This window comes from Lissotriton helveticus, chromosome 4_1, assembly GCF_964261635.1.
Source record: "Lissotriton helveticus chromosome 4_1, aLisHel1.1, whole genome shotgun sequence".
NCBI classification, from domain to species: Eukaryota; Metazoa; Chordata; class Amphibia; order Caudata; family Salamandridae; genus Lissotriton; species Lissotriton helveticus.
Genome location: NC_136063.1, coordinates 1,110,959,075 through 1,110,977,274, shown reverse-complemented (window position 1 = coordinate 1,110,977,274; position 18,200 = coordinate 1,110,959,075).

Sequence of the window (18,200 nt, the reverse complement as noted above, 5' to 3'; positions counted from 1 at the left end):
ACCCGGATGATTGTAAGAGTGCAAGGGTAGTGTATGGTGATTTTATAAGTGCTTTAGTATTGGTGCAGTGTTTAGATAACTGTATGGCTAGTAGCTGGGTGATCGGAGGAGTGCATGGGTAGTGCACAGGTGAATAGAGCACTGTATAGGTAGTCCCTGAGATATTACATCCGTGCATGAATAGTGAATGGCTGATTGGAAGAGTGTTTTTGTAATGCCTGTGTGTTTTTTTAAGTGCATGGGCATTGCTTGCGTGAATTTGTAAGTGCATGGGTAAAGCCTGGGTGATTGCATGAGTTTATGGGTAATACCTGGATAATTGCATGAGAGTATCGGTGGTCCCAGGATGATTGCATGAGTGCATGGGTAGTGTCTGAGTGATTGCATGAGTGCATTGGTAATGCCTGGGTGATTGCATAAGTACATGACTTGTGCTGGGGTGATTGGAGGAGTGCATGTCTACTGGCTGGTTAATTGAAGGAGTGAATGAGTAGAGTCAGGGTGATTAAAAGAATACATGATGTAGTGTAGTTCCTATATTCCCAATAGGCTCTGCGCATTGGAATAATATATCCTATAGATTAGACGTAGGACTGAGGTCGACTAGGTCTCTATGGAATATACTAAACGTAATAGTGAGTGCCAGCTAGCTCAGAGGTCACTAGAAACGTTCCTGAATTCACATGAAGGGATTCGTTTCTGAAAATTGCTTAAACATGACAACTTTGTTTCCCAAGAATAAGAAATATATCTCTAGAGTCTTGGAAACAATAGATAAGTATTTCACTCAGTCAATCGTGCATGCTTCGTTTCAACCGAGCTTGTATAGAAATAGAGAGACGGGCGTTTTCAATAAAAAGGTTTATTGTAAAGTCTTCTTTCTCATACAAGAGAGGTGTACTGCTACAATTGTTAAGCAGACTGCAAAGTATAATGCGTACAGTAAGAATAGTATTATAAAATAATACTGTAAAAGCATTGTATGGTTTCTAAGCCATATACAAATACATACATAAATAACATTGACTAAAATACTCAACTGGTGCTTCTAAATACGCTTACCCCAATGTACCTAACCTAAGTCTAGTACGAGGGAAGAACTAAGTTTTGTGTAGCATGGGTTTAGTTGTTTTTGCCAAGAATCTACCAAAGGTTTCTCTAGGTTCTAATCAGCTCCATACCTTGGTTAGAATGAAGGAGGTCTGGTATCTCAGTGTCAGGACTCCATTTCCCAACACCCCACAAGGGGAGCTTGGAAACACCAGAGCTGGATTCTCGGTGAGAGAAAGGCAGCCTCTTGATCAGTGCGTCAGCTGGAGGATCGGCTTCATTCGGCACTTGCTGTAGCAAGCTGCGTATGGCAAGTAGATAGTTGAACTCCTCCGAACCACTGTAGTTTGCTATAGCAAGTGAAGGTATATTTATACCTTGAAGGTGTTAAGGAATGCCATAGAATGAGGTAAAGTCAGGCATAATAACGTCAGGAAAGAACCCCTAGAGAATAGTTGTTCTTTGCAAAGTACATGAGTTCTTGGACAAATCAATATTCAAGCAAGGGGAAGTTCCCTAACTGCTTAAGCCGATCTTCAAAGAAATCGTTGTGACGTTTGGTACAGGTTGAAGTAGCCATGCCTGTATTTGGTCTTCATGGGCTGTGTCTAAATAAGGGATTGATTTCTATGCCTATATAAGGGCAATGTGAATTGTACCTATATAAGGGCATGAATCAGGAAAATTCACTCGGACCTCTAAATGCCACACAAAAATGAGTTGGCCCGGTTGATTAGATCGGTGCCTGAGTAGTGCCCGAGTTATTGTATGAGTGGATGAGTAGTTCCTGAGTGATTGGAGGAGTGCATTGGTAGTGCTTGGGTGATTTTGTAACAGCTTGGATAATGTCTCAGTGATTGCATGAGTATGGAGGTAATATATAGAACATTGGAAGAGTACATGAGTAATGCTTGACTGATTGCATTAATTTATGGGTAATGTCTGGATGATTGCATGAGTGCATGTGTTGTGTCAAGTGATTGCAAGAGTGGAAGGATAGTGCATGGTGATTTTATAACAGCATGAGTATTCACGGAGTGATTGGATAAGTGCATAGCTATTGCTTGGTAGCTGAGCGCTAGAACACGTTGTCTTTGCAGCAGGCTCTCTTCACACTGAGCTGTCCGTCTATGTGGGTTTGTGTCTTAGCATCATTACACTCGCCGGTTTGTGTGTTATAAAACAGAAACAGCTATTCCCTAACAAGTCTGTTACACAGCACACCCAAAGAGCAAGTGCTAATGATTAAGTGCCCATATGCGCACTGGTAGACCCCGGTGCAAATTAAGCAGTAGTTTATAGTCTAAAATTGCCAAACTGATGTAGCAGCATGGTTGCCTGCTCCTAAATGATGAAAGGCTGAGCACTAGAAGACGTGGTCTCTGCAGCAGGCTCTCCTCACACTGAGCTGTCTGTCTAAGTGGGCTTGTGCCTTGGCATCATCACACTGGCCGGTTTGTGTGTTGTGTGTTATAAAACAGAAATAGCATTTTCCCTAACGAGTCTGTTACACAGCACGCCCAAAGAGCAATTGCTAATGATTAAGTGCCCATGTGCGCACTGGTAGACCCCGGCGCAAATTAAGCAGTAGTTTAAATTCTAAAATTGCGAAACTGATGTAGCAGCATGGTTGCCTGCTCCTAAAAGATTAAATGCTGAGCGCTAGAACACGTGGTCGCTACTGCAGGCTCTCTTCACACTGAGCTGTCAGTCAATGTTGGTGTGTGCCTTAGCATCATTACACTCACTGGTTTGTGTGTTGTGTGTTATAAAACAGAAACAGCATTTTCCCTAATGAGTCTGTTACACAGCACACACAAAGAGCAAGTGCTAATGATTAAGTGCCCATGTGCGCACTGGTAGAACCCAGTGCAAATGAAGCAGTAGTTTAAAGTCTAACATTGTCAAACTGATGTAGCAGCATGGTTGCCTGCTCCTAGAAGATGAAAGGCTATGCGCTAGAAACCGTGGTCTTTGCATCAGGTTCTCTTCACACTGAGCTTGGGTATGTGCCTTAACATCATTACACTCACCAGTTTGTGTGTTATGTGTTATAAAACAGAAATATCATATTCTCTTACAAGTCTGTTACACAGCACACCCAAAGAGCAAGTGCTAATGATTAAGTGCCCATGTGCGCACTGGTAGACCCAGGCGCAAATTAAGCAGTCGTTTAAAGTCTAAAATCGCAAAACTGATGTAGCAGCATGGCTGCCTGCTCCTAAAAGATGAAAGGCTGAGAGCTAGAACACGTGGTCTGTGCAGCAGGGTCTCTTAACACTGAGCTGTCCATCTATGTGGGCTTGTACCTTAGCATCATTACACTTGCCGGTTTGTGTGTTGTATGTTCTAAAACAGAAACAGCATATTCCCCAACAACACTGTGACACAGCAAGCCCAAAGAGCAAGTGCTAATGATTAAGTGCCCATGTGCGCACTGGTAAACTCCAGCGCAAATTAAGCGGAAGTTTAAAGTCTAAAATTGCCAAACTGATGTAGCATTATGGTTTCCTGCTCCTAAAAGATGAAAGGCTGAGCGCTAGAACACGTGGTTTCTGCAGCAGGCTCTCTTCACACTGAGCTGTTCGTCCATGTGGGCTTGTGCCTTAGTATCATTATACTCTCTGGTTTCTGTGTTGTGTGTTATAAAAGAGAAACAGCATATTCCCTAATGGGTCTGTTACACAGCACGCCCAAAGAGCAAGTGCTAATTATTAAGTGCCCATGTGTGCACTGGTAGACCCCGGCACAAATTAAGTGGTAGTTTAAAGTCTAAAATTGCCAAACTGATGTAGCAGCATGGTACCCTGCTCCTAAAAGATGAAAGGATGAGTGCTAGAACACGTGGTCTTTTTTATTTAATTACAGGAGGGGGACAGCGTGGCCAACCTTCCCTAGGCCACTTCTGGCCTCGGGGACCCCCATCCCCGGGGCCTGGCCTCACTGTTGGGGACCGTGGGGAAGCCCCAATGCCCCCATGGTCTCAGCCTGCTCCCCGCCTCCTACGGGAGCCGGCATTGCTTTTGCACAAGGGTAGCTGCTAACATGCAGCTCCCCTTGTGCAAAAGCAATTCTCTTTGGTTTTTGGAATCAAGCGCGGGAGCCCGCCCTTCGTTTTTTCATTTTCAGACATATTTGCGCACTGGTGCGACTCTGTCTGAAAATTAAAATTAAAAACAAAAATGCTTTTTTTGGGCCTGGGGGTCCCTGAGGAGCCCCTGAGCAGGCCTCGGGGTCAGGGTATTTTTACCCTGCCCCCTTTTCTTGTTCGCAATGTATGTCTCACCTTTTTGATTTTCACTCGATATGAGGCACAAGATGGCTGCCAACACTTCCTGGTTTGGAGTGTTGGCAGCCAATTAGAATGAAGCTCATGTTTGGGAGGAGATGTGTGGTTCGGCTCTGCCCAGATATCTATATTTCTTTTTCCTTTAATATTTAAAAAACTACAGAACGGATTTACTCCATTTAATAAAAGGGCCCTTTCTGAACCAAGAGCTACCTTTTTGCCAAATTTGGTGTAATTCCAGTCAGCAGTTCGGGCTGTAGCCTGTTCTAAAATTTCCTATGGAAATTAATGATTGAAAAAACATGCTTTGGGACCCCCTTTTTTCTCAGACCGCTTCACGAATCACGCCAAAACTTTCAACAGAGAAACTGGGAGGGCTGGCCCATTGGTTTTAAAAATGTCACGAAGATTCGTCAAACGGGGCCAAATATATTGGCAAATTAAAAAAAAACGCTTTTTCTATGGAAACTAGGTTCTAACTATAACTACCTACTGGCGATGGAAAGTGGTGGAAGTTTCATGGAGATTCATCAAACAGGGGCCAAAGTTATTAGCAACTAAAAATGCTTTTCCTATGGAACAGCTGACCGAATTATAACTAGCCAGTAGCAACCGGTGTGTTTTATATATATAAATATTCACTGAAAAAAACATAGGTTTTACAGACGTTATAGTTAGGAAATAGCTTTTAAAAAACCTTAGAAATTCACAAAAAAAATAGGTTTCAGGGACGTTATAGTTAGTTGAACATTTGACTCATATAAAACCAGAGAAATTTGCCTGTTATAGTTAGTTTTGATCTAACTATAACTCACGCTCCCGCAATGCACTGGTGATGACATCACATATTACATCACTCATGACATGGTCAGTGGCATCATTGATAACATCACTGATGACATCTCAAATGACATCACTGATGACATCATCCACGTGAAAATCTGATGTATTTACTGATGCCCTAATATAAACTTTAATACACGCACTCTAAAATACAGACTACTATTTTTGAAACCATACACACAAGAATGCCAGATACTACATACCACCCTCTATTTCCTATGTCTATATACACATTCAGTTGCCCTGCGTAATGATGTGATCTCTGACCTCATTCAGTCACACCTCTATCTCATTTTAAAGACCTGCTGGACCGTATTTTAGGCCTGAGCCAGCGTGCAACCCTGCCCTACAGACATATGTTGAGTGCTGTGCCGCGGTAGGGGAGAGGTGCATGAGCCTGAGTGCGCAGGTGCGAACAAGCGATGTTGGCGTGCGCAATGATATGATCTCTGACCTCATTCAGTCACATGTTTGTCTCATTTTAAGGACCTCCTGGACCGTACTGTAGGCCTCAGCCAGCGGGCAGTGCTGCCCTACAGACACGTTGCGTTGGCTTTTAGGGCACTGTGGTGAGCTCATTACTAAGTGTAAATGCACACAGGCTTCGGCCACTGCATTACACGTGCACATTATGCTTCTAGCATGCGCTCTGTTCCTTTGTCTGTGAACGTTGATATAACATATTATTATATAACCTTGTGTATTCTCGGGCACTCCAACTCCGCTTTGAACCATGATTACCACTAACAGTTGGTAGATCGTACTTCAAAAACGAAGGATGCACTCAACTGGTGTTTTCTATTAAGCTTGAAATAAATCTTCATTTACCTCCACACATTTCCACCATTAAATTATTTCTTCCTTTTCAGACACTGAATTAATTGACCCAAAATGGGCGTAGCGGGTGCTCACCCCGTAATGACGCCCTGGCATTCTGACGCCTTCCATCGTGCTATCAAGATACCGTCCCGACCGGAGACCTGCTCTCTCACCCTACAAAAGTACCCCGTACTCGGAGCTTGCAACGGCAAGTCGTTGGACACACCGATGGTGGCAGGTGAGCAGTGAAACCTCGGTGCGCAGGACCTACAATTGAGCACAGTGCGGGGAAGGTGCTGGGGTACAGCAGCCTGGGTGCACAGGTACAGGCAAACGATGTTCCCGTAGCTAATAATCTAATCTCTGGGCATACTGCGGGAGGGGTTAGGTGCCTCAGCCTGTATTCTCGTGCACTCTAACTCCTCTTTGAACCACGATTACCACTAACAGTTGGTAGATAGTACTTCAAAAACGAAGGATGCACTCAACTGGTGTTTTTTATTAAGCTTGAAATAAACCTTCATTTACCTCCAGACATTTCCAACATTAAATTATTTCTCCCTTTTCAGACACTGAATTGATTGAGCCAAAATGGTCAGAGCATGTGCTCATCCCGTCATGATGCCTCTGCATACCATCGTGGTATCAAGACACCGTCCCCAACTGGAGACCTGCTCTCCCACCCCACAATGTACCCCGGACTCGTAGCTTGCACCAACACGTCATGTGGACACACCGATGGTGGCAGGTGAGCAGTGAAACCTGGGTGCGCAAGACATACAATTGAGCACAGTGCGGGAGAAGGTGCTGGGGTGCAGCACGCTGGGTACACAGGTGCAGGCAAGTGATGTTCTCGTAGCTAATAATGTAATCTCTGGCCTCATTCATATGTTTCATTTTAAGGTCTTGCTGGACCACACTCTTTCTTGCAGATCCCAGCGTCCTAGACAAAAAGGTGACAGGAGGTAAACACTGAGGGCTTATACTGTTGTTTGTTCTAATAAACTTGCTTTTCTATATATGTGTGTTGTTTTAATAAAGGTTATTTTTTTTCAATAAATAAGTGAGTGTATAGGTCTTCTTTTTCTGACAACACTTGTCTGTAGTTTATTGTGAAAATCGTCTGTTTATAGGAGGTTATGATGGAAAACATTTGTAATTTTGCGGTGCACCTACCAAATATAAACCAACCAATGAAACCTGCGTAATTCTACAACTGCAAGGGTTCAATGCGTGTATCACTTTATAACACCATGAGTACTGCCCATGTGATTACAGAACCAATAAGGCACTGCCTAGGAGCACCAAGGCTTCAGGGACTGCCGAGGCCCACCCTGCATATTTAAGTAAAGCCCCAGAGGGTGGCGATCCCTGGACTTCAGTTGGCCTCGAATCCCCCCGAACAATTAGTAAACAATACCCGGGAAGGTGGAAATCCCGTAGGCTGCGAAATGTCTCTGTGCCCTCCCGTGCCTAATTTACTTGTGACATTAAGATCCCCAGTCATACAGAAACCCCGCAATATAATAAAAGGATTGGCCACGGAACATTACCCACCAGGGGCTTCATTTAAATAAACGGGTGAGACCCAACTTCTCTTTTTTTTCTTTCATTTTTACCATCTGGATCCGCTCTAGTAAAGCGATACGAGGTTTTCCTCCCCTTGCTTCAACTAGTATAACAAGGATTTGCTATCACAGTGTCAAAGCCATGCACCCGCCCTCTAATAGCAAACATAAATGTCCCGCAGATGCACATACCGGGACATTGTATGAGCTGCACCTGAGAGGTCGTGCTCTCTATAACCACAATGCATTTGTTAGTATAAACGCATACTAACACTACTTACACACGTGTAGTACAGCGACCAGAGTGTAGTGAAGAGGTAGAGGAAGTGCAAAATCTAAAAATATAAATCCTACCAGAGGTCGGATGGCATAGTTCAATGAGCCGACGACCCTGGGATGAGTAGAAACAGCTACACGAAGAAAACGGGTCTTCAGCACAACGCAAGCAACTTTGAAATATTGGTGAGCTCTGCCTTTTACCTTCTCCCGCTCTTTGCCAAATTTATGTAGTGAAGAGGCACACAGCAGTGGATCCGATAAGTAGATTTATTGCAGGAAAACAAGACATCTTCAACAGCCACCAGAGCAGACAGCAAGTCAACCGTCTTCTCCAGCACCTTTTACAAACTCCCCAAGGTTCCCCTCATAACAGCCCTACATTCTAACATTACATACTTACATTCTAGTAGAATTACATACTTACATTCTACTATGATTAACATTGGAATACAACACAGAGCACATGACTTTACAGCAATGAGCTCATGCTTTTATCCAAAAGTCTTGAGACCGGTACGGGTGAGTAGTTCGCTTCCCACTCTCTGTATTGTATAAACAAAAACTAAGACTACTTCCACGGGTATACTACACCGCCCAGAGCATATTACTTTACAGCAATGAGCTCACGATTTAGGCTCACCGTTTAATACCCAAGTCTTCAGACCAGTAGGAAAAAGTGGTTTGCTACCCACTCCCTATATACTATAAATGCATACTAAGACTACTTACGCAGTTATACTACAGCGGCTAGTATCCTACAGTACCCAGAGCTCATCACTTTACAGCAATCAGCTCGCTTTGACCCCAAGTCTACACACCAGTAGGCGTGAGTACTTCGCTTCTGGTATAGTATAAATACACGGTAGGGGTCAGTAGTTTGCTTCCCACTCCCTGTATGGTATAAACGCCTACTAACACTACTTGGACACGTATGCTAAAAAGACCGGAGCACATCACTTTACAGCAATGAGGTCACGGTTTAGGTTCTCGGTTTCATACCCGAGTGTAGCAGCATATCATCTCAGCACCATGTCTCTCTGAGCAACACCGCAATTTCAGACTGGTAAGAGTGACTACTTTGCTTTGCACTCCCCCACAGAGGTTACAGTGCTTCTACCCTCCTTTCCTACTTTTTCCGTTTTTTTCCCCTTACTCGCTTCAACGGAATCATAAAATGGCAGCCAACGCTTCCTAGTTGCAACCGCTCGCAGCGCTCGCAACCAATAAGCAGCAAGCTCATGCTCGTCACACCTCAGCCAATCAGACGGCAGAATTCCCAATTATCGATATCTGTAAATTTCAATATTTTTCCAAAACTACTTAACGGATGCATACCAAATAAACAAAAGCGTGCTTTCTAGACCAAGACCCTTCTCCCTGCCAAATTTGGGGTTATTCCGTTCACCTTTTCGACCTATAGCCTTGTGTAAAGTTTCCTATGGAAATTAACATGAAGAAAACAAGTTTTGGGACCCCCCTTTTATCTCAGCCCTCCTTGACCAATCACCCCCCAACTTTCAACATAGGAGCTGATATGAACAAAGAATTAGTTGTAAAAATTTCATAAAGATTCATCAAACGACGCCAAAGTTATAAGCAAAACAAAAAATGCTCCTTCTATGGAAACTTGTTCCTAACTGTAACTACCTACTGGCGACCGCCAGTAGGTAATACATATATACATATATATATATTCACTGAAAAAACCATAGGTTTTACACACGTTATAGTTAGGAAGTAGCATTTACAAAACCTATGAAATTCACTGAAAAAACCATAGGTTTGACACCAGTTATAGTTAGCTGGAAATTTTACTGATATAAAACCAATGAAATTCCACGTTATAGTTAGTTGGACTCACTATAACTTGCGCGTGTAATGCACTGCTGATGACGTCACATATTACATCACTCATGACATCACTGATGACACCATCCAGTGAATGTGTGTCTTTCTGAAAAATAAATATGTGTTATATATGTATATATTATTAAATATCTTAGTGAATACGTATATTACTGAGTAATGCTTAAATATTTAAATATATGTATTAGTGTTTCACTTTGTGTATAAGTAGCTGCATGGGTTGATGAGTAGGTACATGTGTATGTATATAGGTTATTAGATGTTTTTCCTAGTATCAGTATGAGTGTTTGCATGGTTTGGTGGGGGTATTACTTAGTACATAGATGCAAGAATGACTGAGTCTCTGTTTGTATGTGTTTTGAAGACAGCATATGTGCAGGACTGTATGGGTGGATTAGTGTGTATATGTCTGTGTTAGTGAGTGAATGACTGTCTTATTAGTGTCTTTATCAGTAACTACATATGTTTTAATGTAGTATATGTGAATATTGATGTATATAAGTGACTATATGTGAGAGTGAGGGATTGTAAGAGTTCCTGTTTAAATTAGTATGCGTTTCTATAAGTGATTTTTTAAGAGAGTAAGTATGTGTAAGTTTCCTTAGAAGTAAAGTGGTAGTGTGTGTATAGCTGTTTATGCAAATAAATGGATGTTCAATAGTTTATTTGCATGTGTGAGTATGTGTGTGAATAACTTTTGGATGACTGTCGGTGTGTAACAGGATGTGTAGGTGTATCACTACATATGATTAGTGAATATATGTATGAGTGACTATATAGAACTGTTGGTGAATTAGTGCATGTGTATATAGATGGTGGAATTATTGAATTGGTTGTTGTAACTGGTATGGGTATCTCCATTTTTTTGAAAATTTTAGTTTCTATTTTTGAATATGCGTTTCAAGGGTTAGTTTACAGTGAAATGAGGTCTGTCACTGTGTCACAAGGATGGTGTCATCAGTGATGTCATGAGTGATGTAATATGTGACGTCATCAGCAGTGCATTACACGCGCAAGTTATAGTGAGTCCAACTAACTATAACGTGGAATTTCATTGGTTTTATATCAGTAAAATTTCCAGCTAACTATAACTGGTGTCAAACCTATGGTTTTTTCAGTGAATTTCATAGGTTTTGTAAATGCTACTTCCTAACTATAATGTGTGTAAAACCTATGGTTTTTTCAGTGAATTTCATTGGTTTTTAAAATGCTAATTCAGAAATATCTCGTGTATACAACCTATACTTTTGTCAATAAAGTTCTGGCAATATTTTTTTCGGAAACAAGCCGTTTTCTTCACTGTTCAAGTTGCATAGAGACTCCTTGTAAAGCGATACAGAATGAGAAAGTCTGTACCTTGCCTTTTTTTGAACGCATTAAAATTTGTCTGTAAATAAAAATAGCCTTTCTAAACTTTCGTGCGCGACCCGGTGTGCGCACTCTCGGCAACAGTTCTCAATAAAATGGATAGCGCATTTCCAGGCTTTCGTGCGCGACCGACTGCGCGCACCCGCCTATATATTTCGTGAAAACTTTGCAATCTGAACTTATTGAATTTCTTCATAGACCCATCAAAGAACTTATAATACGTCAAAGAGACTAAACCTAGGCTTCTTTTTTAATAATATGAAAATTTTCATCAAATGGAGCCGAATGTCTTTTTAAACTTTCGTGTGTGACCGAATGTACACACCATGGTATTTTAAAAAAATATATAAAAGGTTTTATACTTTAACAATTGTATGCTTGAATCGAGCTCAGAAGATATATTAAATCCGGATATGTTTGGATTTACTCCTTTTCACGTTTTGAAACTTCGCTGAATTAGACTGCTACTTCCAAATGGCGTACGTGACCAGATACTGTCACCGCGTACACGTCCTGAGACGCGCATGTGAAGTCATGTGACTCGAAAACAACACTTCCAATTGGTTCTTAGTAGTTTCTATTCTGCAATTTACACGGAGCACTCCACCCACTTCCCTCACTATCTTTTGTACTCTCAAAAGAGAACAACGTTCAACATCCTTCGGAAGACTTTGCTGAAATGGCTGCCGCCCCGCATTCATCTTCCGAATCTGAAGGAAATGAGCGCCTACCTTTAAAAAGAAAAAAGGAATCTTTTATTTGGCAATTTTTCACTTATCCTGAAGAACAAAAGAAAGTGAATGCGCCAAAAGTTACCTGCACGATATGAAATTCGGTTCTCTCAAGAGGAAATCCAAGAAAAAAATATTCCTTTTCCATACATACCATGGTGCGGCATGTCAAACAAGTGCACCCTGTGGAATTTGCACAGGCATCGACAAGAGCCCTGGCCACCCTATTACCATCAGAGGTGGCCAGCACATCTTCTGGTGGATGACCTGTATCTCCATCGAGTGCTGTGATGGACTTGAGACCATATCTTGCAAAGGTGCACATGAAATGCAACGAGTGTGGAGAAATTCTTCTGTACGGAGAGCAGAGCCTCATTCTTACTAAACTAAAAATTGAGAGTCATACCCCGAGAAAAGATAAATTTCTTCATTTCATTTTGATCCTGTGTCACACATGAAAATGTTGTTGCAAGTTTAAAAAATCAAAAACAACATAACACTTGTTTTAAAAAAATAAAATAAAAAAAAAGTTCTTTTCAGAACTAACTCATTGTACCAAAAAGAGCTCCAGGAGCATATTATAAAGGGGGTTTATCTCCGCTTTTTTGGCTTTCGTTCGTGCGCGACCGTGTGCGCGCACCCGCCTATATATTTCGTGAAAACTTTGCAATTGCAACTTATTAAATTTCTTCATAGACCCATCAAAGAACTTATACTACGTCAAAGACACTAAACCTAGGCTTCTTTTTTATTATTATGAAAATTTACATTAAATGGAGCCGAATGTCTTTTTAAACTTTCGTGCGTGACCGAATGTACACACCTTGGTATTTTTAAAAAAAAGATAAAAGGTTTTATACTTTAACAATTGTATGCTTGAATCGAGCTCAGAAGATATATTAAATCCGGATGTGTTTGGATTTACTCCTTTTCACGTTTTGAAACTTCGCTGAATTACACCGCTACTTCCAAATGGCGTACGTGACCAGATACTGTCACCGCCTACACGTCCTGAGACGCGCATGTGAAGTCATGTGACTCGAAAACAACACTTCCAATTGGTTCTTAGTAGTTTCTATTCTGCAATTTACACGGAGCACTCCACCCACTTCCCTCACTATCTTTTGTACTCTCAAAAGAGAACAACGTTCAACATCCTTCGGAAGACTTTGCTGAAATGGCTGCCGCCCCGCATTCATCTTCCGAATCTGAAGAAAATGAGCGACTACCTTTAAAAAGACAAAAGGAATCTTTTATTTGGCAATTTTTCACTTATCCTGAAGAACAAAAGAAAGTAAATGCACCAAAAGTTACCTGCACGATATGCAATTCGGTTCTCTCAAGAGGAAATCCAAGAAAAAAATATTCCTTTTCCATACATACCATGGTGCGGCATGTCAAACAAGTGCACCCTGTGGAATTTGCACAGGCATCGACAAGAGCCCTGGCCACGCTATTACCATCAGAGGTGGCCAGCACATCTTCTGGTGGACGACCTATATCTCCATCGAGTGCTGTGATGGACTTAAGACCATATCTTGCAAAGGTTCACATGAAATGCAACGAGCGTGGAGAAATTCTTCTGTACGGAGAGCAGAGCCTCATTCTTACTAAACTAAAAATTGAGAGTCATAAATGCCCCGAGAAAAGATAAATTTCTTCATTTCATTTTGATCCTGTGTCACACATGAAAATGTTGTTGCAAGTTTAAAAAATCAAAAACAACATAACACTTGTTTTAAAGAAAAAAAAAAAAGTTCTTTTCAGAACTAACTCATTCTACCAAAAAGAGCTCCAGGAGCATATTATAAAGGGGGTTTATCTCCACTTTTTTGGCTTTCGTTCGTGCGCGACCGTGTGCGCGCACCCGCCTATGTATTTCGTGAAAACTTTGCAATTGCAACTTATTAAATTTCTTCATAGACCCATCAAAGAACTTATACTACGTCAAAGACACTAAACCTAGGCTTCTTTTTTATTATTATGAAAATTTACATTAAATGGAGCCGAATGTCTTTTTAAACTTTCGTGCGTGACCGAATGTACACACCTTGGTATTTTTAAAAAAAAATCTAAAAGGTTTTATACTTTAACAATTGTATGCTTGAATCGAGCTCAGAAGATATATTAAATCCGGATGTGTTTGGATTTACTCCTTTTCACGTTTTGAAACTTCGCCGAATTAGACCGCTACTTCCAAATGACGTACGTGACCAGATACTGTCACCGCGTACACGTCCTGAGACGCGCATGTGAAGTCATGTGACTTGAAAACAACACTTCAATTGGTTCTTAGTAGTTTCTATTCTGCAATTTACACGGAGCACTCCACCTACTTCCCTCACTATGTTTTCTACTCTCAAAAGAGAACAACGTTCAACATCTTTAGAAAGACTTTCTTTTCACGCGATAATGTGAAATACTGAGATTGTTACAGGATTTTCTATCAGATATGTGTTCCCATTTCTGTTGAAGCACTAACACCGTGGAAAATTCCACCGATAGCAGTGATATTTTTAACGCCGAGCACCGGCGATTTTTATCACTTAGAAGCCTTCCTATTATGAAGGTTTATCTCCTAAGTCTCTGATTCTCAAACTGTGCAACGCGGCTCCCCTGTGTGCCGTAATAAGGTGCTAGGGGCGCCGCGCACACTCTAGTGTGACTAACCATCCATAAATTCCACGGACATCTCTACCCTGTTATCTGCAATTGTGAACATCAAAAGGAGCTGCGCTACGCCCCTGTAACAGGCCTCACTCCCACTGCTGCAACGGCTTGGCAGTCCTCCAGATGCACAGGAACAGCCCCTCCGATCCATTGAAGTTCTGTGTCGTGAGAGGCCTCACTCCCACTGCTGCAACGGCTTGGCAGTCCTCCAGATGCACAGGAACAGCCCCTCCGATCCATTGAAGTTCTGTGTCGGTCTCAATACCACTTATGAAATGAAAATAAGCACTGAAGAATATTCAAGCATGTAGTACTCCTCCTGCTACAGCATAAAGAATGCATTCTATTACCTATAAAAAAGTGAAACACCCACGCTACAATCATATAGAATACTTCCTCTAAAGAAGCCTGTGAATAACTTTAAAACATCAGATTAACCTTTTTTTACTCTCTCATCATTGTTAAAGATAAGTATTTACAATACTATATTAAACAATGCCATGGTTGTTGCTTTTTAATTTTAAAAATCTTGCAATCTTTCACAAACCCAATACTCATGGCTTCTTTTTCGTGACAAAAATATTGCAATATTACATACCTAAATAGAATAACAGAAAAAACATAAAACTACAAAGGCCAAACACTCTACTAAACGCGGATTTGTAACCTATGGGGCAGATTTATGTTAACTACTTCATACCCAGATATGCACCAGTTAATGTGCACCACAGTATGCTAGTGCTCCGTTACCCATGGTGTGCCACATTTGAAATGTGGCGCACCATGGTACAAAAACACCATACATGCGTAACACATCTGTGCTGAAAAAGTAATACATTGCTAGAGTTGCATCGCAACTGTGATGCAGCTCCAGCAAGGCTCACCAATGCACTATATTCACAATGCTGCGTCAATACCTACGCCTGCTTCAAGCACATGCACAGTTTTGAAACAGCATGGGCCTGAAAGTCACTGAGTGAAATATCATACATTACAGTCAGCCACTTTCAAGACGCATTCCTTCAGAGGAACACTTACCGTTTATTAGAGGTAGATCGTCCGACTCCACCGGAGGACACCCCTAATAAAAAAGACATATATATAAAATGCGGACTAGCCGCTGTATCGTGCTAGCAAACTTTAACTTAAAAATCATTAGAAAAAACAAAAGGAATCGAGCAAAATCAGTAGGCCACTGATAGGATCTCTTTTTGACCTCGCTAAAATAGAAACATTAGGAACAACCCCTCATGAGAAATATGAAACTAGTGAGAGAAACCGAGCTCGACGCCATGATGGCTGCAAGACAGCTCGGCTCCGCCGCCCACCCCGCCCAAAATAACGACAAACCCTATGCAAATATTATAAATAAATACAACACACCAGCAAAGTAACAAGGTAAAACGTTTTATTAAATAACTATTTACATGGCAGCCTCCTGCAACATGAAAACAACAGTTCCAATTGGTTCTTACTAGTTTCTATTCTGGAATTTACACGCAGCACTCCACCCACTCCCCTCACTATCTTTTGTACTCTCAAGAGAGAACAACGTCCTACATTTTCGGAAGACTTTGGTGAAATGGCTACCGTATCTCATTCATCTTCCGAATCTAAACAAAATGATCGACTACCTTTAAGAAGAAAAAAAGAATCTTTCATCTGCCAATTTTTCACTTATCCCGCCCACCCCGCCCAAAATAACGACAAACCCTATGCAAATATTATAAATATATACAACACACCAACAAAGTAACAGGGTTAAACGTTTCATTAAATAACTATTTACATGGCAGCCTGCTGCAACATCGATCCAAATGCATGACACTGTTCCTGTCGAGGTAGCATAGCTGGCGGCCTAGGGGTGGAGGACCGTTGTGCAAATACCCCGGGGAGGACTCTGGATATGCTTGGTCCCTGAGATTCTTCGATGTCACTGCCTTCCACAAATGGCATAAGTCCTGGATGTTGGGTGCCATAGTTGAGGGTTTGACCTAAAGACACGTCCTGCGGTGCCCTGGTCCAACCATCACATATACCTGCGCCAGGAGACGGCGTGGGGTGCACTGGAAGGGAGAGGCGGCGCGAACGAGACTCCCCCACCTCCCCAGGTGGAGGTTTCTCAGCTACACCCCTAAAGTCACGTCCTGCGGTGCCCTGGTCCAACCATCACATATACCTGCGCCAGGAGACGGCGTGGGGTGCACTGGAAGGGAGAGGCGGCGCGAACGAGCCTCCCCCACCTCCCCAGGTGGAGGTTTCTCAGCTACACCCCAGCGCTTCACTGATCTCCTTGTCCTCAGTCAAGCATCAATAGTAAGATTTTCATAGGTGAGTGTAGGTTCATAGTTTGCCATCCACAGACTAAAAGCCTGGAGTGGGAGTGAAAAAACCATAACTAGGTAAGAAGGAACGCAGAGGCTGTAGGAAGGACCCTGGATATGCTTTGTCCCTGAGATGCTTCGATGTCACTGCCTTCCACAAATGGCATAAGTCCTGGATGTTGGGTGCCATAGTTGAGGGTTTGACATAAAGACACGTCCTGCGGTGCCCTGGTCCAACCATCACATATACCTGCGCCAGGAGACGGCGTGGGGTGCACTGGAAGGGAGAGGCGGCGCGAACGAGCCTCCCCCACCTCCCCAGGTGGAGGTTTCTCAGCTACACCCCTAAAGACACGTCCTGCGGTGCCCTGGTCCAACCATCACATATACCTGCGCCAGGAGACGGCGTGGGGTGCACTGGAAGGGAGAGGCGGCGCGAACGAGCCTCCCCCACCTCCCCAGGTGGAGGTTTCTCAGCTGCACCCCAGCGCTTCACTCGACATAGGCGGCCGGCTCCCGGGGTCCGGCGGAACTTTTAGCCTTTTGGTGACTCTTCCATTCTGGACCTTGTCCCACAATCCGTTTGACCTGAAGACACGTCCTGCGGTGCCCTGGTCCAACCATCACATATACCTGCGCCAGGAGACGGCGTGGGGTGCACTGGAAGGGAGAGGCGACGCGAACGAGCCTCCCCCACCTCCCCAGGTGGAGGTTTCTCAGCTGCACCCCAGCGCTTCACTCGACAAGCTGAGTTGCGCTTGCTCCTGCGGCACATTGCCTCGCTCGACCAGCTGAATTACGCCTGCTCTTGCTATTACAGCGTCTCACCCGCCATCCGGCTGAATTGCACCCACTCTTGCGGTACAGCGACAGGCGGCTGCCACGGAGCTCAGGAAATGGCGGTCGGCTCCACAGACTTGGGCCTGGCCTGCAAGGATGGCTCTGGACAACGCTGGAACTCGGACGCTTGACTGCTACGGCATGGGCCCCATTCCCAAAAGCGTCCCATCAGCCTTGAAGATTCTACAAGAGTCACCGGGGCCCCCGACTCCCGCAGAGTTCCGGTGGGGAGCTTCTGCCATGATTGCTCGCAGAATGGCCACGACGTAGCCACGGGGTGCTCTCATGCTGACGCCAGCTTCAGTCTGAAACTTCCAGAAACACTGTAGACTACCAATTCGATCAGTTCCGGTGGAGCCCCAACGACGTATCGCGTTGTTGCATAATGCGTCATATGACACGCCGCGTTAGCGCACCCGGAAGTGCTCCGGTGCGCGAGGCGCGAAGCACAGCTTCCCGGAAGCAATCCGGGGCGCGGCGCGGAGCGCGTAACGTAAGCATAACAGGTCATGTGACTTGTTAATAAAACTTTTCATTGGTTTAGAACTATTTT